Source organism: Lygodium microphyllum, chromosome 18, assembly GCF_053477565.2.
Source record: "Lygodium microphyllum isolate KBCC chromosome 18, Lygodium_microphyllum_v1.1.10, whole genome shotgun sequence".
NCBI lineage: Eukaryota > Viridiplantae > Streptophyta > Polypodiopsida > Schizaeales > Lygodiaceae > Lygodium > Lygodium microphyllum.
The window spans coordinates 12,185,717-12,213,282 of NC_141152.1; the positions used below are offsets into that span (position 1 = coordinate 12,185,717).

Here is a 27,566-nt window from a genome sequence, read left to right on the forward strand (position 1 = left end):
GATCTGTGCTTTGTCGTACGGTTTCTGTTTATGTTTCTATGTTAGGGTATTTTTCTTTACAATTCTACCCTTCTTTGCTGAATCTCCAAAGAACTTCTTCCGGTAGCCATCGCTTGCACGACTTCTCCCACGATTTGGGCAAAGCATTGGATGTTGTATGAGGCTCCTTCACCTATGCATGCCAGTACCCTTTATGGACAGCTCCAGCATATCAAGCTCAAGCCGAAGGACACTATTCAATCTTTCTTACCTCCTATCACACAATTACAAGACCAGCTTCGACACATGTAGTCCACCCTTCGAGCGGCTCATCTTGTGGGCTCCCTCTGCAGTTTGATGGAGTGGCCAATGCCTTGCAACATAGTACGGGGGAGTTTCAGAAACGGGGGAAATGGAAACGGGAAAAACCGGAGTTTCCGAGTTTCGGCCAAATTTTGGAAACAGAAAAATGGCGTTTCGGATTGTACACTAAAAAAAATACAGTAATATGTGGGTATGTAAATTTATCAATGCCTACAATAACATGTATTCAATTTTCATACAAAACTTTGAGTCTTCATGTCATATGATTAAAATCATGATTCATTACACATTTTACGAGTCACGAGTCATGACTGAAGATTAAGGAGTCAAGACTGAGGACTCGATGGTTGAAACTTAAGACAGCTTAACACAATTAAGACTCAATTTTCAAAATATAAGGCAATAAAATGAATTAGAATTTATGACTCATGAATAGTCTATGATCTAAAATTTAAAGAGCAGTGAAGACTGACATTAAGAACAATGGAACAAGAATCAAGACGCATGATAAGTGGGATCAAGATACAATGATAGTAGCTATGTCAAGAGAATAATCTATTATCTGTCAAAATTCAAAAGTCCAGTGAGGCTATAAGTATCAACATCAATGAACAACCGACAACTCTAGTCTAGACAATGCACTACTAAACTGACTCTTGTATATCAGGAGTCATCCGGACCCTGAGGATCTGTGCACCATCTCTTCGAGGTCCCTGATCAAGAAGTTGATAAAGCAGTCTCAACCTCATCCTCTAACTTTGGCTCTGACTCTACCTGTGACGCACAACTACGTGTGGCCACTCTAACCCTCCTTTGTGCACGAGTCTCATGTATCGGTGCCGATAGCTCCTCATCGAGCATGGAGTAAATATTCCGCTCCTCCTGTGGTATCTGTGGAATGTCACACATCTTCTCTATATCAATCTCGTCAACATTCACCTGTAAAGGTGAACGAGACAAAAATATATCATATGAGAGTAGATTCAATATGTTCAATGTTCAAACTTCATACATATCACAATTTACAATCCAACTTCTAAGCAAATTAGCAATATCAAATATCAAGGACTCAAGGTTAAAAAGTTAATTATACATAATACTAATCATTACCAATTTACCTATGAAGGCTCAAGGGACAGAGCGGTCCTCTCAAGAAGCTGGAGATTGCAATGGCAAAACATTAAACGCTCCAACTAGGCAGTTGTGAGCTTGTTTCTCTTTTTGGTGTGACACAGAGCCCATGTGCTCCAGTTCCTCTCAGCAGGCCTTGAACTACAATCTTTCGAGAGGATCCGAATGGCAATGCGTTTCTATTCAAATTTAAGAAATTGAGGTTAAGTAATTGGCAACTGCTAATATGCATGCCGCAAAATCAACATTTGAGTGGGCAATAGATTACAGAACTTGTTACCTAGATTGCATAATGCATTAGATAATCAAGATTCAAAATATAAAGGTCACCAATCACATACCAAATTAAGAGCACAATTACCGTATTTCTCCCACCAAGAGACAGGCTGAAGTTGTGTCTCTTGAAGCCTAGTTGTAGGTCGGCCAAAATGAAGAGAATGATTGCGGAATGGTAACAAATCATCCTCTACTCTTCTCATCATATCTATATCATCCCCTGTGAGGCGCCTCATGTACTCCATGAAACCCTCATCTAACTCCTCGCTAGTGTACTACTCGCTACACCAAAGGGGATGCAAGATATGTGCGACAGCATGGATTAGTTTATAAAAGCAATTTCATCGTACATTCCACACTACACGAATCTCATCAACCCTATAGATAAAATATGTTAAAAACTTAGAAGTTAGAATAATGATCAATCATCAAGGATTCGTTAATATCAAATAATTGTATGTGTAAAAGTTAAACAAAAACTTACTTATCTTGGAGCAAAAAGCTGTTGTGAAGCAAGGCCTCGCCAATTTTATCCATATACTCATATAGAAGTCCCAAAGTACTCCCCTCCATATCAGTGATGAGCAATACAGCGTAAATAGGAGTGAGACTTTTCACAAATACCTCTGCCTCAACCCACCAACTCTCATTTAAAATATTGTACCTAAAAGCAAGAGCCTTCAGAGACTCTCTCCCACTCCATGTCAAACATTCCTGGCATGCAATGGTCCGTATCAAATTTAAACAGACTCGTATCAACCTCTCCAATACAATAAACATATAAGCAAATCTAGTGGTGGAGGGCTTCAATAGCTCACGTGTGTTATTGGCTTGAAACGTGCTTATGATAAATGGCCTCTTCTTCACAAATCTTACCATGCTTGTTGCCGTCTTGAAAATGTCATCCACCCAAGATATTTGCCCAATATCTTCAATAAGCAAGTCAAGGCAATGGGATGCATATGGAGTCCATACTATGCTAGGAAACTCCTCCTCAAGCATACGTCCCATAGACACACAATTGCTTCCATTATCTGTCACCACCTACACCACATTTTGGACTCCTATGTCCATGATGTGTCGCATGTGCTCCCAAATGAAAGCTCCTGTGATGGTAAGACTTGAGGCAGAGGCATCAATAGCCTTAATGAATATGCTGCATTTACATGAAGATACCAAAACATTGTAAACATTCCTTCGGCGCATATCTGACCATCCATCGTATAATATTGTGCATCTCTATTTCACCCATGTCTTCTTCAAGGACTCCAATTGATCCTCTATGGATGCTTTCTCCTTTCGAAGCTCCCGTGTATGTAATGCATCTGCGGATGGACCTTCCCACTTACACCCTATCCAGCTTACTGCCCTGATTGTCTTCTTCCATTGATGTGTAGTAGCCACATTAAAAGAGATAGCACACCGAATAAATAAGCATGTGAGTTTCCTAGTTGCCTCTACAATTGCTTGCCTCTGAAGTTTTGCATGGACACTTGCACCATGTAAGGAGCCCTTTTGCCCACCATCAGTAGGAGATGGCAACAAGGTCCTCTTTGCACTTAGACCCGATATGGATATGGATGCACTTCTTTTTTATGGGCCAGTCGTACCTCCAATTTGGCTGGCGCCACTAGGCCTATGTGGTGTTGATTCATCATTTTCTAGCTCAATACCCATACGCTTTCGGCGCCAAAGATAGAGACTTACTGTTACTTCTGCCGGCACATTTGCGCAAGGCCCGATGTCTTTGTTGGAAACGCAAGCCAAGTGGTCTTTCACACGCATTACACTCCCCGATTTCTCCAATCCACAATAGTTACACCACCACTTCTTTGATCCACCAAAACCCTCGTATCCCTTGATTTGAGTGATATGCCTCCAATATGGGTCCAGCGTCATGATATGATTAGTCTTTAGGAGTCACGACCTAGATAATGGATTAAAGGAGGAGGAGAAGAAGAAAGAGAAAGAGAAGAAGAAAGAATAAGAAGAAGAAGGAAAAGAAAAAGGAGAAGAAGAAGAAGAAGAAGGAGAAGGAGAAGAAGAAAGAACAAGAACAAGAACAAGAACAAGAACAAGAAGAAGGAGAAGTCTGAAGGAGAAGGAGAGGAAGAAGAGCTTAGAGAAAGAGGAAGAGGAAGAGGAAGAGGAGGCGGGAGTTGACTGCTGCAGGTCCGAGGAGGAGAGCCGAGATGAGAGCTGCGCGAGTGACACCAAGTCAGGAAGGAGAATGAGTTTCGGCGCTGCATAACCACGTGAAACAGGGCCGGACCACAGGATCCTGAAACGGCGTGCTCCCGTTTCCGTCTTGGTCCGAAACGGCCGGTCCATTCCAGACCTGCAGAAACGCCGTTTTTGGGTACACTACTTTGCAAGTTTAGACATCATCGACACTTGTCAATTTTCTACAGACATCCTCAATGCTACTTGAGCATGAGACATCTTTGCATTTACAAGGGAGCTTACATCAGAGTTTGGTGGTTCGAGTGAGGCCTTTACAGCTTCAGACAAGGGTGACAGAAAGAAGTCGAAGGCCCAACGTTATCACTATGGTAAGAAGGGACATTTGCACAAGGATTGCAAAGAGTTAATGGCTTCAAGGAAGAAGAAGGAGACAAAGAAGAAGTAAGATTCAAACTCCTCCGCGGAGTCATCCTCTTCCTCAGACTCTGACTCGGATCCTCCAACCAAGGCACCAAAAGGATCATCTTCAACTCGTAGAAAGGGCTTGGCAACGCCTCCTGCTGCTTTCTAGTACAAGTGACGTAGTCATCCTTCACAACTGTGGTGGGGCCATTGAGCCTCATCTATACAAGTTATGTTCAAAGGCATTTTTAACAAGATGGTCTTCTATCCTACTACAAGACATTGTTGACAAACACAAAGTTCTATTATGACTCCTCTCTATTTTTCAAGAGCTGGTAGGATCAACATCAGTATCAAGTTCTCTCTGAGGCACATTGGTGGTTGCTTGATCACCCACTCTTTGGGTATCCATGTTGTTGAGCTAAAACATGCTTTCCAGCTGATTAGCATTCCTAAACAGCCCCAAAACACACCTAAATAATGAAAAACCCTAAAAAGGGGGAGCGATCTGAGAGAGTTTCAATGGTCTCCCAAAAACCCTAGTTCTTGGGCACCCTTCTACATCTATAAATAGACAGGCTGCCCCCATTCAGCCTTGTTCCGTCTGTGTAGGTTTCACTCTCTCCAATGCAGATTTAAGCCATTAGTCTACCTCCACGTGGCCGTCCAATCTTCGCGACTACTGTCACCTCTCCATCCAGCCTTGCAGTGCCCTGGCGCCTTCTTCCAACTGTCACCCACTGTCTGGCGCCATCCCTCCTGCTACGTTTGGCCATGTTCCTCATTGCCATCACCTCCACCCTCATCTACTCTCTACGCTTGCAGCTTCTGGCTATTGGCGACAGTAGGCAGCCCTCCTCCGCCATCAAGCAACCTTCCCTACATTTTGGTCCTCCACTGCCAAAGGCGACTGCTGGTTAATACTCTCCTCCATCAAGCCACACTTTGTCTGTTGCGTTTGCAACTTTCTAGGGCCGCCCTCTACCCTCTGCATCTTCTACAACAACAGCCTCCGGTACCATCGTTTTGCAATTTCCTCTCTCTTCACACTCCGACTGGTGATTTCAACACTCGGGATCCATCTCCGGTGGACGTCACTCTCCAACATTGCTCTGCCCTTGAGCACACTGTACACTCTTACATTCATTTACAGCATTCATTCACTTCGAAGTTGTGTTCTCTCTCTCCCTTCTTCTATTTGTGTTTGAGTTCTGGGTTTTGCGTATAGGGTTTGAGTTTTTGAGTTTTACATTTAGGGTTTAAGTTTTGCCCTCTATATTTGTGTCTGTCTCTTTGTGTTTCTGTCGTGGTCGTACACTCTGTGTGTCCTCAGTGCAAACCCTAGCAGTTTTCTTCACATGGTATCAAATCCGGTGCTCTTGTAAAGAGTATCCTGCGGATATTTCGAGAGCTAGTCTTTGTGCAAGGCACACCATACGACTCGTAACCGAATCACAATGTCCCAAACACCTTCTTCTCCAGTTCCTATGATGTCTTATCATGCTTCTCCATCATTAGAGGCCCTGAGACGACATTATGGACTCGATGAGGAGAACGACACTCCACTTTCACCTTCACCTTCTTCTTCTACTCCCATTCTAGATTTCACTAACATGACAGAGGAGGACTTTGAGGAGTGCTATCGCAACAAGTACAGTGATAGTTTACACCCCTCCTACCAGTTTTGCTACCACATCCCGACCAGTTGGCGAGGTTGGCCACCCCTCCGATCATGGAGGACATACGGCATTCGGAACGTCTGGCAATCCATCTTCATTATCTCGGTCAGGTCCAATGTCAAGTTTGTAAAATTCTTTTGTGTTGCATGAATCAAAACCCTCGCAAGTTTCTTCTTTTCAAGTACAAGATTCGGATGGCTTTGCATATGTGAACTTTAATAGAGGGGGCTCACGAAGTAGACGGAATTTAGGTACATCTACAGCTTCTGTTTCATTTGAGTATATCACACACACTTCTCACTTCCCTCCCATCCCACCCTCTTCTATATCATACCTTGATCACCTCTCATCATCTTTCCAAAACCTTGGATTACACTCCACATCTGCATCACACACCCTAGGGGTTGGATCTACCATCTCCGCTCCTAGCATCTTTTCCTTCTCCATCCCATTCTCTACCTCTCTGCACCATGGTACTTCGTTAGGGAGAATGCCACCCTTTAACACAATGCCTCTCACCTTTCAATAAATGAGCACACCCATAACTCCTGGGTCGATTGTGATGGACATCCCCCTCACTATCCCCAACTTCACATCTCCCATGACCACTTAAACACAAGGGTTTCCATCCTCAGCTTATGGTGCGTCTTCACACTCTCCTTGGGTTACACCTACGTAGAGATTCACGTCTTCTACTCCCCGTGTCCTCATCCCACCTCCTTGGGTTCCTCATAAGGCTACCATGCCCATGCCAAGTCAACCCATCCCTACCTATGAATCCACCTTGCACACTACATGCATGCCTGGTGCGCACTCTGGGGCCCATTCCCAAGTGTACTCCACTCCCCCATCCTACCCCCACTACACTTTTTCACACTATCTATCTCCGAGCACTACCACTCCTGTTGCAACGGCCAAGAATGCCTTCACCAATGAGACCCGTTTTAACAGGTCAAATTTCACCACTTGGTCTAATTTCATGCAACAAGAGCTTGAGTCTCAGGGTCTTTGGGACCTCGTCATTGGTCTAGAGCCTATGCCGGATCCTCAACTAGCTCACCCAGATTACATCTGTCAATGGAGAGCCCGCAATGCCACAACCAATGTTGAGCTGATGCAGGGATTGCTTCCTGAGTTTCACTCTCAGTTGCAGCACTTCCCGCTCGCATCAGAGCATTGAAGTCACCTTCTCGACTGCAAAGCGGCTCGTGATTGTACTCAGCACATCAATCTCGACTTTGAGCTTCAAGAGTTCTCTATTAAGGAAGGGGATGATCTAAAAGTCAAGCTAGCTCAATATAGGCGGTTACTTGCCGAGTTCGCCACTACTAGCTCTCCAAAGTCAGATGACAATCACGTTACATTCTTCTTGAATAAGTTGCTCTAGAAATACTTCAATTTCATTCAACACATCATCTCCCAACCTAGATTGCCAACCTTCTACGAGTTGAAGTGCTAGTTTTTGCATTACGCGAGGCTACATGATCAAGTCCACAAGAAATCCTCATCATAGCCTTATTTAGAGCAGAGGGGGTTGGTTGCCTCTTCTTCGAGAGGGAAAACCACCAGTGGCAAGAACTCGCAAGATGTAAAGGCAAGTCAATCAAAGGGTAACTCCTCTTCCTCAAATGGAACCAAAGAACCTAGACCTATCTAGCAGCAACTCCCTAAAAAAAACCGGTTTTACACACTGCCAAAGAGTAGGCCATGTGGACGAGGAGTGTCACTCCAAGGTCCAAGGTCTTCCACCTAAAAAGCCTCAATAGACCGCTGCGACTGCACAGTCCAACGGGGCTACACCTTCCGCTCTTGCTTCATCTACTCCTTCAGCACCCATTGTTGCTGCTGGACATGTAGCTCGAGTATAACCTCAACAGCCCATCTCTTTCACTACCCCTAAGGGATTGGTTGATTGGTCTACAGGTTCCGATCCCGTTGCACTTCACGCATCCATCTCACCCTCCTCTCCACCTCGTCAAGCATTCCCTTGGCAGAGCCCTGCTACTGGACGTACACGATGGTGACCACCTTCTTAGACTAGCATGTCTCTAGATCCTTTCGGATACCCTAGGTCAGTCTAGTATTCATTTTTCGCACTCTTAGAATCGGGCCCATAGGATTCATTGTTCTTAGTTTTTCCATTATTTTGTCTTCCGCTGCATTTACTCACACACATATACATTCATTGCATTTATTTTGAGTTAGATTTTCTTTCTATTATTTTTGCTTTGGAGCATCTCACCACTAACCTCTGGATTTGTAAATTCTCATCTCTTTTGCACGGTTTTGCCTTTCAGTGTAGGGCTAACTTGCAAATTGCTTTGGTCCTACCTGAGCTAGAGACGTGGCGATGCGTACCGTTCCTTTCATGGTTTCATCAACCTAAGAGTGCTTGCTCCTCTTCCAGCATGGCGGTTTTCCCTCCCAAGGCGGATCATGCAGCACCTCTCAATGCTATCATGGCGATGACTTCTACCTTGCTCTTCTAGCAAGGTGCTTCATCCACTTCACCTTCTTTCATTCCTTATGGTTCTCGACACCATACTAAGACGGACATCAGGCTCCTCTTCCTTCTTCAACATCTACATCCAGGTTGAGAGGGGGTTCCTACTCTTCTTGGTATTCTACAGGCTTCAGCACTTTGTCTTCGATATCGGCTTCTTCCCCCTATTGTACCTTACCCTTTGCATTGCATGATTTCATCATCTTTGTACTAGGGTGCTTGGGCAAGTGAACAATTTTCCCATGAGGGACACTATCCAAGTGGCACCTATTGCATGAGCATTCTTCACCATGTAGTATACTTTGCATCTCATTGTCCAAAGCACCACTTGAGCGGATCCTAAGTTATTTCCACCGGCGGTGGTTATTACCACACCACCATCCTCCTTCATCACATGGATACCTCATCACCTATTTTCCCTCATCATCGACACTCCTGAGTGGATGGGTTAGCTTGTTTTGTTTTTTTATGTGCTAGGTGTATCCTCCCTACTCCCGTCTTCTGGGTCACTATTACTCAATTGGCCACATTTCATAAAATTTAACTCACTTATTTTATTTTATTTTTTAAAGGTTCAATGTGGTTCCGTCCGCCTTTGTAGCGCTTGGTAGGCAGCTTGGCAACCGACGTGCACTCTTTGTCTAATGCCCTGTCCTCTCTCGGGTGACTACTTCCATTTCCTTGGTATGATACTCATCGCCTCTGTAGTCTTGGTAGGCCACTGGGCAGCAGACGTGCACCCTTTGTCCGATGCCCTGGCTGATTTCGAGTGAGACGCCTTAGGGTCAACAAACATCACAGTGGATGGCCTAACCTTTCGGCTCAGTTTTGGGCCTAAGAAGGATGTTGAGCTAAAACACGCTTTTCAACTAATTAGCATTCTTAAACAGCCCCAAAACACACCTAATTAATGAAAAACCCTAAAAAGGGGAGCAGTCCAAGAGAGTTTCAATGGTCTCCCAAAAACCCTAATTTTTGGGCACCCTTCTACATCTATAAATAGACAAGCTGCCCCCATTCAGCCTCATTCTGTCTGTGCAAGTTTCACTCTTTCCAGTGCAGATTTCAGCCATCAGTCTACCTCCACATGGCTGTCCAGTCTTCGCAACTGTTGTTGGAGCTCAGCTGAGAGTGACAGAAGTTCAAGGAGTGAGCGTGAGAGTCTGACAGCTAGAGAGATAAGAGCAAAGTGAAAGTATGATTCGATATGAGTGTACCAACAATGTATTCGTACACAAAGAATAAAATGTATTTATAGTTAGGACACGTAAGGGTGCATTCACATGTACAGCTAACACGGGGGTTTTAAACCGGGCCTTTATCCCAACAACCTCCCACTTAAAGGTCCGATGTGAACCTCTAGCTAACCAACTCCCACTAGTTGGATGCAATGCTCATGCTGAGCTTTGCTTAGACTTTTAGTGAGAACATCTGCAGGGTTGTCCTGTGTTTTGATCTTGGCCAATGTGATTTGACCATCTTCCAAAATCTGTCTGATAAAGTGATATCGCACATCTATATACTTTGTGCATGAATGATTCATGGCATTTTTAGCCAGATACACAGCACTCTAGCTATTATATCCCAAAACTGCAGTACCCATAAACATGTTGAGATCCTCTGCAAGTCTACTCAACTATATAGCTTCCTTAGAAGCTTCAATAGCTGATATGTATTCAGCTTCAATGGTACTTAGTGCAACAATGTTCTACAACCTGGAAAACCGAGAAACAGCCCCACCAGCAACTGTAAAGACATACCCGCCTAGTGGACCTACAAGTGTCCAAGTCACTTGCCCTGTTTGCATCACAATAACCTTGCAAACTAAGTGCACCCTGCCTATAGCAAATACACTTTCTTTGTGTACCCTTGAGGTATCTAAAAATACACTTGACAGCCTCCCAATGTATTTTGTCAGGATTTGACATAAACCTACTAACAACTCCAACTGCATGAGCAATGTCTAGATGAATAGCAACCCTCGCATACATAAGAGAGCCACAAGCTGATGCATAAGGGACTCCCTTCATAGCATTTGCTCTTACATCATCTTTTGGGATGTTGGCTTTGCTAAGCTTAAGATAAGAAGGCAAGGGTACCCCAAAAGGCTTAGCTTCAACCATGTTAAATCTGTCCAGTACCTTTTCAATGTACTTTTCTTGAGATAAAAACAGCAATTTCTGCATTCTATCTTTATGAATCCTCATGCCCAAAATATGCTCTGCATTCCCCAAATCTTTCATGGAGAAGGCTGACTTTAGCTGATTTTTGAGAGCATCCAAGCTAGTCTTTCTTTTCCCAACTAGCAACATATCATCCACATACAATACAAAACAAGTATGATAGGGCTGCCATCTATATCATTTTTCATGTACAAGCAATGATCTGCATGGCTACATGTAAACTCATGAGATAGACTTTGTACACCCATTTGTTTGGAAGTGGCTTCCTTCCCTTGGGCAATGACACAAGATCCCAAGTATCATTTGTATATAGAGATTTAATCTCTTCCTGCATAGCTGGCTCCCACTTACTGTTGAACTCACATGACTTGGTCTCTTCGTATGTAAGAGGCTCACCCTCATCTGTAAGCATCACATAATGCAAGGAGGGGTAAAACCTATGTAATTGCCTTATTACACGTGTACACATGCGTACCCAATGATCAACATTTTCAAGAATTGGGTTTACATCTGGAGATATATTATTTTCAGCATTTATTGGCTGCTGTAAGCCATTTTCAGCATGCTGTTCACGATATACAGCACCTTCATTTTCATTTCCAGTACCTACATTTTCATAATCAACAAGTCTATCTTGATGTCCATGCCCTCCTCGTGCTCTTCTTTGTTGTCCATCATCATTTGGCTCAAAAGTAATCAGCTAATCATCAATTTCAGCCTGTGGTACCGCACCATTAGGCTCATTTTCTGAAGTAATAGGTGGCTGCAAACTCTGAAATTTCACATTTTTCATATCTTCATTAGAGGCTAAAGTACCTTTCAGTAATTTTGCCTCATTAAACATGACATTACGGCTGCGAATAATTTTCTTGGACTGAGGTAACCACACTCTGTAGCCAAATTCACCCTCATCACCATAGCCCATGAAAATGCCTTTGGTGGATTTTGGGTCAAGTTTGTTCCTCAGCTCATCCCTAACGTGCACAAAAGCATCACAGCCAAATATGCGTAAATGGCCATATGAGGCCGATTTGCCAAACCAAACCTCCTCAAGGATGCCATTATGTAAGGACCTGTTTGGAGAGCGATTGCAAATGTGAGCCGCAGTTTTGAGAGCATCTCCCCAAAATTCATGAGGGAGATTAGCAATGGACAACATGCACCACGCTCTTTCACATAAAAGTCCTATTATATCTTTCAGCCACCCCATTTGAAGAAAAGTTGTAAGGGGCTATAAGCTCCCTCTTAATACAATGCAAGTCACAAAAGGACTTGAATTCAGTTGATGTGAACTCACCCCCATTATCAATTCTCAAGCATTTCAGCTTTCTACCTATCTGAGTGGTCACAAACGCATGAAAAGTTTCAAAAACAGCAAACACTTCACTTTTCTTTTTCAACAGGTATACCCAAATCTTCTTGGAACAATCATCAATAAAGGAGATAAAATATGCAGCACCACCCAACAATTTCACGGGCATACTACATATATCAAAATACACTAAGTCCAAGACATTGGACTTACAAGAAACACCAAAGTAAAAGGAATTTTTTATTTGCTTTCCAAACTGACACTCACTATAAAAGTCAAGTTTAGAACCTTTTCCATCAACCCTCTTCAAAGAGGTAAGGACATCAAGTCTTTTTGGCTCATATGGCCTAATCTCTTATGCCATAACTCCAAGAGGCTGCAAATTTCAGCAGCTGCAAGAAACTTGCCATTCAAGGCTTTACAGTGCAAACAATACAAAGTGCCCTTCTTGGTTCCTTTTGCAATCAGCATGGAATCCTTTTTCACTCTTTTCCTTTTCCTTTCCTTTGCTCTTGCTCTTGTTTCTCTGTCTTGCATTTGCATTTTTCTTTTCAGCCCTGCCTCTTATATTATAAGCTGAGTTGTTGCCTTCTCCACTAGACATACGTCTAATTTCTTCATTCAAGATAGAACCCCTCACCCCATCATATGAGAGATTGGGGTTATTGCTGAGTGAAACCACCAAGGTCTCCCAAGAGTCAGGCAATGTCATGATCAAAAAGATCGCCCTCAACTTATCATCAAAGTCCAAATTTGCATCTTTGAGCTGATTTAGAATCCTTGTAAATGCACTAAAGTGCTTAGCTGCAAGCTTTGACTCATCCAGTTGCATATTCACCAACTTGCGCATGAAATGCACCTGATTAACAGGTGTGGTGATCTCATAGCCAGTTTTCAGCTTCTCCCATATTGCATAACCTGTATCTAAACCCTTAATGTCTGTCAGAATGTCATCAATGACACCCATCTTTATGTAAGCCACAACTTTTTTATTTACTCTGGCCCAATCTGCATCAAACATTAGTGCGAGTTTATCTTTCTGCAAAGCATCCTCACAATCCTTCAGGAACAAAATGCCCTACATACAGTCTTTCCAAAGGTCAAAGCCATGACCATCAAACCATTTGATTTCCATCAAACTCTTAATGTCTGAACTGGAACAAGTTGCAACCATTTTATCATGAACACAAGAGTAAATGCACTAAACTGCAGAAGCACAAGCTGAACCAGTAAAATACATTGTTGTTCTTTCTCAACTAGGAATAAATATTTGTTCTTTGTACATGAACCAGCCACCACACGGGCAAAAATGCAAAAATTTACAAATTCAAGGCAAATCCCCAAAATTGCAAGTCCAAAATTGCATAAATGTCAGCCAATCTAACCCAGCTGATCTGAATTTTGCCAATACATGAAAAGCCCCAAATTTTTGGGATCCAATGTCAAGAGATTTTGCTCAAAGGAGCAAAATTCTAACTAATTTGGCAAAATCCCCAAATTAATTGAGGTCACCACACGCAATGTCTGCAATTTCTGACTTGAAAATCACTAACAGGCATAAACAATGTCAAATCTGGAAGAAGCCCCAAATTTTCGGGCTGGATTTGCACAAATCTGTGACCTGTGCCTCTAGCGTGTGAACTCCCACCAAGCGTAAGTGATAATTGAAAAGATTTAAAGGAAAATTTTTTATTTTAAAGAAAAACCTGAAATGGGGGATCCATTGACCCATCAGGCGGGTCACGTAGCCTGTCTGCTGATGACCCGGCCATAACTGCCCATTGCCACGTGAGACTGCTGCCTGGTCCCCCCTACGTGCACTTGCTGCCTCGTCACGCACAGCCTGTCAGCTGTGCGCTGCATCAGTACCCCCCTAGACCCGTCAGCTGCTAGACCCCAACGACTCATCGTGATCGCGAGCTGTGCGCTGCCTCAGTGCCCCGCTGGACCCGTCAACTGCTGGACCCCGACGACTGACGATGCAGTGCCCCGCTGGACCCGTCAGCTGCTGGACCCCAACGACTGGTCCTGGTCGCGAGCAGTCCGTCTGTCCCACTGGTTGTCAGCCAGTCTGCCTGTGGCCTGTCGATGTTCCCCGCTGAACCTGCCCCACAGGCTGCCTGTTTGTTGCCTGGGCTGTTCGCCTGCAACTGTAAGCTGCACATCTCCTGTCAGTTGTCAGTCAGCTGCACGTTGGTCTCAAGAAACCTGCAGAACCTTGGCTCTCATACCAGTTGTTGGAGCTCAGCTGAGAGTGACAAAAGTTTGAGGAGTGAGCGTGAGAGTGTGACGGCTGGAGAGAGTAAGAGCAGAGTGAAAGTACAATTCGATATGAGTGTACCAACAATGTGTTGGTACACAAAGAATAAAATGTATTTATAGTTGGGGCACGTAAGGGTGCATTCACATGTACAACTAAATAATGTGTGTGTACTATACACGAAGGTTAAACCAGGCCTTTATCCCAACAACTGCTGCCACCTCTCCATCCAGCCTTGCAGTGCCCAGGCGCTTCTTCCAGCTGTCGCCCACTATCCGGCACCATCCCTCCTGCTGCGTTTGGCCATGTTCCTCATTGCCAGCACCACCACCCTCATTTGCTCTTTGTGTTTTTAACTTCTAGCTGTTGGTGACAGTTGGCAGCCCTCCTCCTCCATCAAGCGACCTCCAGTACCCTGCGTTTTGGACCTCCACTGCCAGGCGATTGCTGGTTGATGTTCTCCTCCATCAGATGACACTCTGTCTATTGCGTTTGCAGCTTTCTGGGGCCGCCCTCTGCATCTTTTACAGCTTGCATTTGGTTCTCCAACAACCTCTCGTACCATCATTTTGCAGTTTCCTCTCTCCACACTCCGACTAGTGGTTTCAGCACTCAAGATCCGTCTCTAGTGGACGTCCCTCTTCAACATTGCTCTACCCTTGAGCACACTGTACACTCTTACATTCATTTACAACATTCATTCACTTCACAATTGTGTTCTCTCTCTCCCTTCTTCTGTTTGTGTTTTTGAGTTTTGAGTTTTGCGTTTAGGGTTTGAGTTTTGCCCTTTGTGTCTGTGTCTATCTCTCTGTGTTTCTGTTGTGGTCATACACTCTGTGTGTCCTCAGTGCAAACCCTAGCAGTTTTCTTCACACATGTTTTTAGTTTGGTGATTCTTTGTTGTATGGACTATGATTAGCCTTTTATCATTGTATCATTGTATTGTACCAGATCACCCATGATCTGAGAGAGGGTGTTAGCAGTCCAAACAACTCATGCCGGGGATAGCTAGGTAATTTTAGACATTTTATTGGGGCATTTATGATGCTTATTTGGGGTATTTTATGCTAGCCGATCAGCATTAAATGTTGGTTGACATGCTCTTATTTTGGCATTATTTTGTCATTTATATATCAAGCTCCCTTCTCATTCAATCATATCATCACCTACAAGTTCTGTGGAGAGAGGGAGCCGGTGCTAATGCCTATATGGATTCCATTTCATACATTTCTGAGTTCTCTTCTTTGTAGTGTTTTTTTGTGTTTTCTTTTTCTTTCTCTTCGATCTTGTATTCAAGCATTCTTTCATGCTTTCATTGCTACATCCACTTCTGACAAGAGTGAGCCCTTGGACCACTATCTTACTCAACAAGGCTTGGCTCTAGTAGTCTAGACCAATGATCCCCAAATCCCCTTTTGAATAATGTCAAATGATAGTCTACCAGACCACCTTAGCATCAGAGTCCCTATACCCATCCAAACTGGACCATAGGAAATTCCAAACTGAGCGACATAATTGAGCAACAAAGAATTGTGAGAAATGTTGGCAAGAAGCTATATACCTGGTTCTCACCATTAAGACCTAGTTGACAAATAAAGCCTTACAAGTAAGGGAAAAGCGTATTGAGTCGAAACAAATGTATTACACATTAAATATTTTATTAAGTCATTAAAACAGCCCCAAACCTCAAATTTTACCAAAGTTTCTATATCCCATAAGCAAACAACCAAACTTTGGGAGGATCCACATATATAAATAGAGACTACCCACCCACTCTCCTCATCCCTTGTTTTACAAGGTACTCCAATTCTTCCCAACTTCCGTTCATCAAGTGCACCTCATTCAAGCCTACTACCGTGGTCATCTCCAACTATCACCCTTCAACTTGGCGAATCCTACAAGCTGCATTTTGCCCTAGCTTGCTAATGCTGAAACCAGCCTTCCTTCCATGTAAGGGTGGTAAATCCTTGATACAACTTAATTACAGCAGCAAACAATTAATGCAAATCCGAAAATACAAATTTTTCTACAGATCTTGGACAATGCACACCCAATTGGCGCCCCTTTTGGTATTTCTTTAGCTTTATTGAAGAAGAAGTTGATTTACAATGGGATTCTCTTGATCCCCTTCGCAATCCAAACTCCCCTTGCTGTCCAAAGTGACTAACAAGTTTTCAATCTCTTTTGCCCCTTGATTCGGGCACTTAATTGGCCTTCACCCACTTCATAGACGATAGAAATGCCCCAAATTCAATGGTTGGCTAGTCCTCCACCTAAATTTAGCTGAAATTCACCTTCATCCTTGAAAAATCCAAGCCTGGAGCTGCCAATTTCTAGCATGCTTCCCGAGGTTGCTGCTAAACCCTAATTTCTACTATAAATTAGGGTTTACAACAAAGAAATTTGCAATTTCTCAGCCTCCAAGGGTCCAAATGCTGAGATCTTCAAAGCAAGACTGTGAAACAACTAGGAGAAGAGAGAGAAAGCTGTAGAGAGAGAAAATTCAGAGTTTTGTCGCGAAGAATGACTAAAAATCAGTCACATGCAGCTGCTGTCCTGCCACAACAGTATTAAATGCTGTCGCCTACAGCTGAGAGATCCAAATCAACTGTCACCTTGTACCTGGATTCGATCACCCAGTTGTGAAGGGTCCGAATCTGCAATCACCTCCTCAAAACTCACAGTGGCTGGCTGCAATGGCTGAAAAAATAAGCTGGCCATGGTTGCTTACAGCTCTCCCACATTTGCTACAGCAAGAATGATCTCGTTTTGCCTCTTCTTTTTCAGCCTTTTACCAGCCTATATGGGCAAATTTGCCAAGTGGCAGTCTTCCCAAATGGTTTTTCCAACATTATCCATCATTAAATATTAATTTTCAGTCTTTAATTACTAAAAAATAATCTAATAAATATTTGGATATCCAAAAAATTAATCTAATTGACCAATAATTAAATTGGCTAGGCATCTTCCACTCTCAAGTCTTTGTGTGCCATCTTTGACCATTAGATCGGCGTAAGGTACCATTAAACGTCACATCTCTAGTGTCACCAATTGACACTTATGGCCAAATGAATGACCTAGGCCAACAATTGACACCAAATACCTCCAAGTACCTATGCAACATAACTTATAGCAACTTTTGCCTTTGACATCCCGTGATTTTCTCAGGTCCCAAGCTCATAAATTTACTCTAAGCACCTCACATCTGCAACATTTACTTAATCATGTGATTTAAAATTAATCCACATGTTAAGTGAGGTTTCAAAAATACATGTCCTCATGACAAATGCTATCATCATCTACAGCAGGTCGTTCTGCATTTTCAACACTTTTCATTAGTCTTTGCTCCAATTGGCAATTAGAGCACTCGAGATTCGTCTTCAATAGACTACACACATCAACACCTACCTCAGTTGGCTCCCACAAGCCAGCAACTATTGGATAGCTCTCCCATTGCACACTCTTTCATTCATTTGCAACATTCATTCTTTCACTTCAAACTTCAAACTTCTCTTTCTTCCTTCTTTGCATTTTTACATTTTATCATTTTGCATTTTACGTTTTGCATTTATGTTGGAGTCCTCCATGCTTCAGTCATGGTGTTTTCTTTTGCAAACCCTAGTATATCTCCCCATGTTATCAAAGCCAATGCTCTTCTAAAGAGTTACCTGAGGCAATCATGGACTGCTTGGTTTGTTCTTGATTACATTATACGTTACATGCTAACTGACGATGGCTCCAACTTCTCCATCTTCAAATCCTTTAACGTTTTCTCAAGCTATTTCTACAATGGAGACTTTGTTGAGGCATTTTGGTGTGGGACAACGCTTCATCTACTAAGCTTTCATCTAAGGATCATTCATCAAGGCCCTAATCTTATTTGTCTCATATTCCTTCACAAGGTACATGTCAGTTGGAACACTCTGCTCACATGACTCTTTTGATGAGACTGATCACCTTTTAGTTGAGGAAAGACTTGTTAGAGATTGGCATTCCTTGAACAGGTAGTTCCAAGTCTAAGTAGTTTTTCACAATCGTACTAGGCAGGCCACGTGGCAAATAGTTTGTACAGCTAATATCCATAGAGGCGGCAGGCGACACGTGTGCCACGTGGCATAGCACGACAAGTCAGACAGTTTTCTACAGTCGGTGATGCAGGTCAGACAATTGTTGTGCACTCTGCAGCCGACCTGCATTATCTATGGCATATTTTACTGGCTAATTATTTGGCCCAATCTCCACACCCTTTGTCAATTCGATCTCAAGTTTCCAAGCTATCAATCATGGAGACTACCCTTGGGGTTCACAAAGTGTGAGATCTTCGAGGTGGAGACATACGCAGATATACTCTCTGCACCCATATACATATCTGCATCCTTATACAACATTCTTCACTGCAGATTTTTTGCATCCCACTGTCTCTTTCTCTCTATCTTCTCTCTCTATTCGCCCTTTGTTTTGGTCATATGCTTCCGCATTGCTTCACTCTGACATGGTATCCAAGCATTGAAGGATTGACCAAGGGTGGACCTACTTAAAGAGGAGATTTCAAAACCACACAAGGCTGCATTTTTAGTGTTCAAGGGTGAGTAGAAGGGCTGCACATCAAAACAAGGCTGAGGTGAGCATGGGCGTGCAAGAAAGGAGCAGATTTGCTAAAGCTGCCTACTGATTTTTGCCGTTTGAGAAGGAAGAAGGCTGCATTTTGGGCCTTCAAGTACAGATTTTACCTTTTCATCGCCTCCGGCAGATGAAGGAGTGGGACGAGCGACAAAGAGCCCTAGCAGGCTGCATTCACACAGTCAAAGGGGGCTGCTTTTTGTGTTTTGTGCAAGCATTGTAGGTGAAGATGTCTTTTGAGGCCAAGATAGAGTTTCAAGAGATCATGGACCAAAAGGTGCAAATGTTACCAACTCTTCCATTAGATCAAAAGCTCGATGGCGAGAACTAGCACATCTAATGGGCTATGATGCTTGCCATTTTGGAGTCCTATGATTTGGTAGAGCTTGTTAGGAGGCTATTCATCGTCCTTCTTCACGATACGAGTCCAAACTCTCTTCAAGTGATAAGTTGGAGTTGGCAAAGGCTCACGAACATTGGGACAAACTAAATGCTCACATCCACTTGTTTTTATTTCTCTCTTGCACTACAGCTGTAATCTCCCATATAGAGTATTTGACGGTGGCCCGGGAGATATGGCTGGAGCTTGATCCGATGTATAATTGCATGACCGCCATCAAACGAGTTTTTTTGGAAGTACAAATATAGACCATGAATGTCAACAAGTCATCTTCTATATGGGAGCATATTAGCAATCTAAGGCAGCTTTAGATGCAAGTACAAAGTGCAAGGAAAGTGATCACTTTTGAAGAATTGGCAATAACTCTTCTTTCACAATTACCGCCTTGTTTCAGTGGTTTTTATTTCGGGTTGATTGTGTCAGGGTGGTATGAGACTCTTCGGTGTGAGGAGTTGGTTTTCCTATGGTCTTGGACCAAGAGGAGCAATTAAAAGGGACCAATGCCTCTATATCGGAGGCAATGGTCCTCTCAGAAGAAGGGCAAGGACCAAAAGAAGGAGGAGAACAAAACCAAAAAGGACAAGGAAAAGGAGTCCACTTGTCACATCTATTGCAAGGTAGGTCACTGGAAGAAGTATTGCCCCGACAAGGAGAAGAAGAAAAAGGAGGAGAAGGAGAAATCTTCAAAGGATTTTGAAGCGGTGGCTACTCCCTCATCAGCTGCTTTCCTCCACTTGGAGATGGTCGAGGCATCGACCCTGAAGGCCTCTGAAGCTATGTTGACTGCTCTATACACTCGGGAGTGGATTGTTGATAGTGGTGCCCTCACAGCACATGACTCCTTCTTCAGCAAGTACTGATCATTTGAGGCCTTTGCAAGGCCAGATTCTTATTGGTGATAGTTCTTCTATCCCTATTCAGGGACAAGGTCACATGCATCTTATTTCTGATGGGCGGGGTGGTTGAAGGTTCCCATGCATCCAAGAAGCTTTATGTGCCGACCTTGGGATACCATCTACTTTCGGTGCACAAGATTTGTGCCCTCAGCCTCTTGGTCAAGTTTGATGTGGATTTTTTTCGGATTCTTGATCATGGATCGAGACAGGTCATTACTTCAAGTTATGAGGAGAATGGAATTTATAAATTGCGGTCTTCTTCTACCTTGACTTCTCTTTTTCTTACCTCTCAAACTATGTCCAAGCTTTGGCATGCTCAATTTGGCCACCTTAACTATGATTACCTTTGAAAGGCGTCTAAGGAACAGCTTGTTCGAGGTTTGCCAGACATTATGGTGAGACCTCGCTTAACATCTCGACGTCTCTTGGGAGCCATGAAAGAATCTTGATGGATACAAGCAACGCTTCCGCGTAGGTGTGGGGCTAGAGAGAGGCTTGGCTGATTGCAACAGAGCTTCATCACATCAACAGCAAAGAGACTTCTGCATGGGCGGTTGTTTTATGGCGTGACGCTCTATCCCTGTTTTTATACTAATGGGAGGGAATAAAGAGAGGACACTTGCTTTTTAGCATTTTCGATGACATCATCAATGATAAAGAGAGAACGTTTTCTTTTAACGGCTTTGATGACATCATCGATAATGTCACAGAGGGAGCTCCATTTTTGTAGCGGAAAGATAAAAATTTACAAGTATATGGGCGAGCACTATACGTCGCACAGCCGCCACTCCAAGGCTCACGACTAAGGCAGCAACTAAGGCGGAGACCAACACATAGACCTTAGTAACTTAGCCTTGGCATACTTGGCGAGACGGTCTTTTGCACCCTTGGAGCTTGTTTCTCCTGATCTTTGTGGACCGATGAGGACAGAGTCCCTTAGAGGGAGCTTGTATTTAATGCTAATTGTGAATGACTACAGCAGGATTACATGGGCTTATTTCTTAAAGCTGAAGTCGGAGGCCTGCTTTACGGATTGGCTGCTCTTTGAACCGATCGAGCTCAAAACTGAAGACCTTACGATCAGATAAGGGTGGAGAATTTGTTTCTAATGAGCTTGCTCGTTTTTGTGCAGATCGTGGTATCCACTAGGAGTTTTCCAATACAAACACCCCTCAGAAGAATGACATATTGAAGCGGAAGAATCGCAGTGTGATCGAGATAGCTCGTACCATGATGGAGCATCGACAGACACCTCAATGTCTATGGGCTTAGGCTATGGCTACTGCAGTTCACATTCCCAGTCGATCTCCTATTTCCGTTGTTGGTATGACCCCTTATGAGGCACACTTTGGGTCTAAGCTAGATGTTTCTTATTTCAAGGTTTTTGGGTGTGACGCCTATGTTCACATCTCGAAAACACAACGTGACAAATTGGAAGTGGCTTCCAAAAGACACGTGTTTGTGGGCTATAGCTCGCAATCTCAAGGTTACCCATTGTAAGATCCCATTAAGCGGGATGTCTATATGAGCCATGATGTTCAATTCGTGGAACTTCCAACCTTAGAGAGGGGTGAGGAACATCCTGTTCTTGGAGATCTCGATGATAGTTGGGCGCCTGCAACCGTGCCTCTTGAGAACTCTTCTTCGAATGAGAAGCTTAGTTCTTAGCCACTGGACTCGCCAATTGCGCCCCAGCAATCGGTGGACCTTCTAGAGGCTTCAGCAAAAGGTGAGTGACCAAGCAAGATCCAGCCTCCTCCTTGTTGGGCTAGTGACACTCTTCATGATGCAAGGATTGAGAGGATCCTTGAGGAGCGTTAGCCACCACAGGATGGCCCACAATGTTCTCAAAAGAACCAAGCACACCACACCAAGCTTATATACGCTAATTACTATTTAATGACTCATGCCATGCAGGATCGCGAGCCCACCTCCATAAAAGAGGCTTTACAGCATGATCATTGGCAAAGCGCAATGGAGGAAGAGCTAGAGTCGATTGAGAGGAATGGCACTTAGCACCTTGTGCCTAAGCCTTCTCATAAGAAGATCATTGACGTCAAATGGGTTTTCAACACCAAGTACCGCAGTGATGGCACATTGGACAATTACAAGGCCCACCTTGTTACTAAAGATTTTGCACAATGCCCAGGCATTGATTTCCATGATACTTTTGCCCCTACAACTTGAATGGCTACTATTCGTGCAGTTCTTGCTGTCATGAGGACATGTATTTTTGAAACCTCACTTAACATGTGGATTAATTTTTGATCACATAATTAAGTAAATGATGCACATGTGAGGTGCAACTGGGGTTAAAGTAAATTTACAAGCCCGGGACCCGAAGAAATCACGGGATGTCAAAGGCAAAAGTTGCTATAAGTTATGCTGCACAGGTACTTGGTGGTATCTGGTGCCAGTTGTTGGCCTAGGTCATCCATCATAAGTGTCAATTGGTGACACTAGAGAAGTGGCGTTTAATGGTACCTACGCCAATCTGATGGTCAAAGATGGCATAGAGACATTCGGGAATGGAAGTTGCCTAACCAATTTAATTATTGGCCAATCCGATTATTTTTCAAGGCACTGAAATAATTATTAGATTACTTTTTAGTATTTAAAGACTGAAAATTAATATTTAATTATAGAAAATGCTAGAAAAACCATTTGGAAAGGCTGCCACTTGTGAAAAACGCCCATGCAAGACTGAAAAACGCCTTTAGAGTTTGGAGAGAGGCATTTCTATAAATTCAACTTGCAAGAGAGAGGGAGGGGAGGTTACTGGTCTGATTTGCAGCCATTGGAGAACCTTCTGAGACAACCAGGGGCAAAAGAAGACCAATCAACAGCAAGAGACAGCATCTACAAGCTGTTGAGGCAGGGCAGCAGCAGTAAATGACTGATTTTCTTCAATTCTTTGCATCTACATGCTATTGTGGTAGGGCAACAGCTGCACTTGACTAATTTTCAGTCATTCTTTGCCACAAAACTCTGAATTTTCTCTCTCTACAGCTTTCCCTCTCATCTCCTAGCCATTTCACAGCCTTGCTCCGAAGATCTTAGCATTTGGACCCTTGGAGGTTGAGAAATTGCAAATTTCTCCGCTATAAACCCTAATTTACAGCAGAAATTAGGGTTTAGCAACCGCCTTGGGAAGCGTGCCAAAAATTGGAAGCTCCAAGACTTGGATTCAACAAGATTGAAGGTGAATTTCAGCTGAATTCAGGTGGAGGACTAGCCAGCCATTGAATTTGGGGCATTTACATCGTCTATGAAGTGGGTGAAGGCCAATTGAGTACCTGAATCAAGGGGCAAAATCGATTGAAGACTTGCTGGTCAATTTGGACACCAAGGGGAGTTGAAATACCGAAAGGAATTGGGAGAATCCCATTGTAAATCAACTTTTTCTTCAATAAAGCTAAAGCGATACCGAAAGGGGCGCCAATTTTGGGGCCAATCGGATGTACACTGTCCAAGATCAATAGGTAAATTTGTATTTTTCAGACTTGCATTAACTGTTCGTTGCTGTAATTAAGTTGTAATCAGGGATTTACCACCCATCAACGGAAGGAAGGCTGGTTTCAATTGCCCTGGCTAGCCATAGGAGATGGCCAGTCTATTAGCTGGATGTGAAGTCTACCTTCTTGAATGGGGAGTTGAAGGAGGAGATCTATGTTGAGCAGCCTCCCGGCTTCAGTTCTTCAAATGGTAAGATGTACAGGTTGAGAAAGGCTCTCTATGGCCTTAAGTAGGCTCCTCGTGCTTGGAATGAGAAGACTGACTCATTCCTCCAAGAGAAATTGGGTTGACTTCTTCCTCCGTGAGAAATTGGGATATCAACACTCTAAGGCCAACCCCCAAATTTATGTTCACACCACATGTGGAGGTCGTGAATTGATTGTCCTTTATGTGGACGACTTGATCGTGACAGGTGACCATGCCAAGATGGTTGAGCAGATGAAGCCAGCACTTCATGAGAAGCTAGAGATAACACATATGGGACTTCTTCGTTTCTTTCTAGGTCATGAGATCTATCAGACTCCAAGGGGGATCTTTATTTCCCAATAGCGGTATGTGCAAGAGCTCTTAACTACGTGTGAGATGGAGAGATGACCAGAAAGGGATGCTCTATTAAAAGAAAAAGGGAAGTCTCTTACAACTCCTATGGACCAGAATTGAAAGGCTACAACTCATTCCGATTCTCCTTCAACGGATGCTACCTATTATAGGCACTTGGTTGGCTCCTTGATCTGGCTTCTGGCTTCTCCATACACATGTTAACTTTTAATGTAGGTGTGATGGCCAAGTTCATGAGTGAACCTAAGATGTTCATTGGCAGGCTGCTCAGAGGATTTTGAGGTTCCTACAAGGGATCCCTAATCTTGGGATCTATTATCCAATAGGTACGAGGATGTAGACTCGGTACTTACAGGATGGAGTGATTCACATTGGGCTGGCGATGTGGATCATGGTGTCAGAAGTGGAGCAGCGGTGGAAGCATAAACATGTGCTGAAATAAACTGCTGAAACACAAGACAAAAAGAGAAAAGAAAAGAATACGATACAGATGAGAACTCAGATGTATGCACGGGAAATGGAATCCATATATCTAAACACGAGACAGTCACAGTCACTGGCTGCGTGGGCACTGGCACTGGCACTGGCACTGGCTCCTCTCTCCACAGAGTCTGCAGATGGTGGAGGTGGTGATGATGATACTGACTGAGGAGGAGCCACTGAGTATAAATAGGCTGAAAAGTGGAGAGCCATAAATGCTGGTCGGCCAGCATTAATACTGGCCGACTGGTGCATAAAATGCTCCACTGGCATATAGTGCCACACCAGAAAAATACCTAAAATACCTAATAAAAATGCCCAGCCCAGATCAAGCTCAGACTCACACATGAGATGACAAATACTCTGCTAACACCCTCTCTCAGATCATGGGTGATCTGATACAATACATTAGTACAATGAAAAGGGATCAGAAACTATAGAACCACCAAGTAGAACCATGGATACCCAAGCAGTGGGTGATCAAGCCACCACCAAGGTGCCGCGGAGAGAACCTGATGTCGATGTCGATGTCAATCGTACCAAACACCTGAAAATAGAGAAGATCATAGAATGTCTCGGTGTCCATCACCAATGTCTCGCAGTAGCATACAAGACCATCCTGTCAAAAATGCCCCTGAACATAGGTGACCATGGATTCCCCACCTTTGGCCAGACCGCCAAAGTGTCCCCTCATGTGAGCTCCAGACGAAAGCCTCCCCCTCTCTGTCAGATAACCAGCTCATCATGAACCTGGATGTCAATCCCAGCTCCAGGATTTGAGTCCGCCAGACTGAAGTCGATGCGTCAGGGACGTCCCTCTCTGGAACCTGTGCACCTGTATAAAAGTATAGATGAGGCGCGGCTGCCCCATCTGAACACCCGCTCACACTCCCTCTCTGACACAAGAGAGTCGTGAGGGATGACCTCATCATCACCACTAGAAAGCAGCCGAGGAAGGAGCCACCAAGCCCTTCCCACGATCCGAAGAAGAGGATCCCTTCCGCGCATTGGACTTCACCTTGGGCGGAGGATCGGAGTCGGAGTCTGATGAAGGAGAGGACTCATCGGTAGAGTCAACATCCCGCTTTGTCTTCTGCTCCTCCTTTCTAGAAGCCCCTAACGTCTTGCAGTCCTTCCGCAAATGTCCCTTCTTGCCACAGTACACTGGACCTTCGACTTCTTCCCGTCACCCCTCTCTGAAGCTACATAAGCCTCGCCTCCATAATGTGCCGGAAGCCGCCCCCGTAATCTCAAGGATGTCTCATGCTCAAGAAGCATCGAGGTCATATGTGTAAAACTGACAGGAGTCGATGATGTCTGCGCCCGCAAAGCATTGGCCACTCCATCAAACTCCGGGGGGAGCTTGTAGAGGACCGTCCCAACGAGATGCGCCTCGAGAAGAGCAGATTGCATGTGCCGAAGCTGGTCCTGTACTTGCGTAACACGAAGAAGAAAAGACTGAATAGTATCTTTCGGCTCAAACTTCATCTGCTGGAGCTGGCCATAAAGTGTGACTGCCCGCATGGTGGAAGGTGCCTCATACATCGGCTGCAACTTCTGCCATACTTCAGGAGAGGTCCTACAGGAGGTAACCGCCGGTAAGACCGCTTTAGAAATACACCGAAGCAACGCCGAGTAAGCATGGGCATCGTCCGAGTCCCATGTGAGCACCACTTCCTCATGGTTGTCCTCATCAAAGTCTTCAGGAAGAGGAAAAGGACGGAGAGGTTGAGCAATAGCTCCACAGACAATGTACCATAACCGCTTCTGCACAAACCAAGCTTTCATGACAACACTCCATGTGAGATAATCAGGTCCATGTAACTTATCATCAGTGGAAGTGCACGGAGGAGCCATATGGAGAGGATAAGAAGAGAAGTAGAGAAGAGATGGAATGTAGAGAGGAAACACAGCCAAAACACAAGCACAGACTGCAGAAAATGAGAGTTCACATGCAATATAACCCAAAATCTGATCAATAGAAGACAAAATCTGCTGCAGAAAGTCAAAAAATCAGTCAAAAACTGCCAAAAACAGCAAAAACGGCCTGAATTAACAGTCATCCAGCCATGAGAGATGCTAAATCAGCAAAAAAGCAGGCTGTAAACTGCAGGAAAACAGGTAGAAAACTGTCGCCAGCAGCTGCTGATAGAAAACGCAGGCAGCAGAGGCTGCATAGGCAGCAGGCTGTAAACTGCAGGAAAACAGGTAGAAAACTGTCGCCAGCAGCTGCTGATAGAAAACGCAGGCAGCAGAGGCTGCATAGGCAGCAGGCGATGGTAAAACTGCAGAAAACGCAGGTCAAATAGGTTGCCTGTATGGAGCAGCAGCCGCCTGAGCAGAAAAGGGGAAAACAGTCTTGAAATCAGCAATAAAACACAGCAGAAACACAAATCCTGAAAACTGATACCATGTCAGAAGTGGAGCAGCGGTGGAAGTATAAACATGTGCTGAAATAAACTGCTGAAACACAAGACAAAAAAAGAAAAGAAAAGAACACGATACAGATGAGAACTCAAATGTATGCACGGGAAATGGAATCCATATATCTGAACACGAGACAGTCGCATACAACAATGAGTCACTGGCTGCATGGGCACTGGCACTGGCACTGGCTCCTCTCTCCACAGAGTCTGCAGATGGTGAAGGTGGTGATGATACTGACTGAGGAGGAGCCACTGAGTATAAATAGGCTGAAAAGTGGGGAGCAATAAATGCTCTGGTGCATAAAATGCTCCACTGGCATAAAATGCCACACCAGAAAAATACCTAATAAAAATGCCCAGCCCAGATCAAGCTCAAACTCACACATGAGCTGACAAATATTCTGCTAACACATGGGAGGTCCACGACACGTTATTCC

General features: G+C 44.0%; 1 protein-coding gene across 2 annotated transcripts in view; it reads right to left on the minus strand.

Moving 5' to 3' along the window:
• LOC148020592 (pre-mRNA-splicing factor ISY1-like protein) overlaps positions 1–27,566 on the minus strand; it is a 54,499-nt gene that overhangs the window by 20,077 nt on the left and 6,856 nt on the right. The window contains exon 2 of one of the 2 annotated variants that reach the window (XM_087698375.1): positions 956–1,242. The exons of the other annotated variant lie outside the window; for it this stretch is intronic. The gene's annotated coding sequence lies outside the window, so the exon portion shown is untranslated. Of the gene's footprint in view, positions 1–955; positions 1,243–27,566 lie in introns of those variants that run through there. 2 annotated transcript variants of the gene reach the window in all.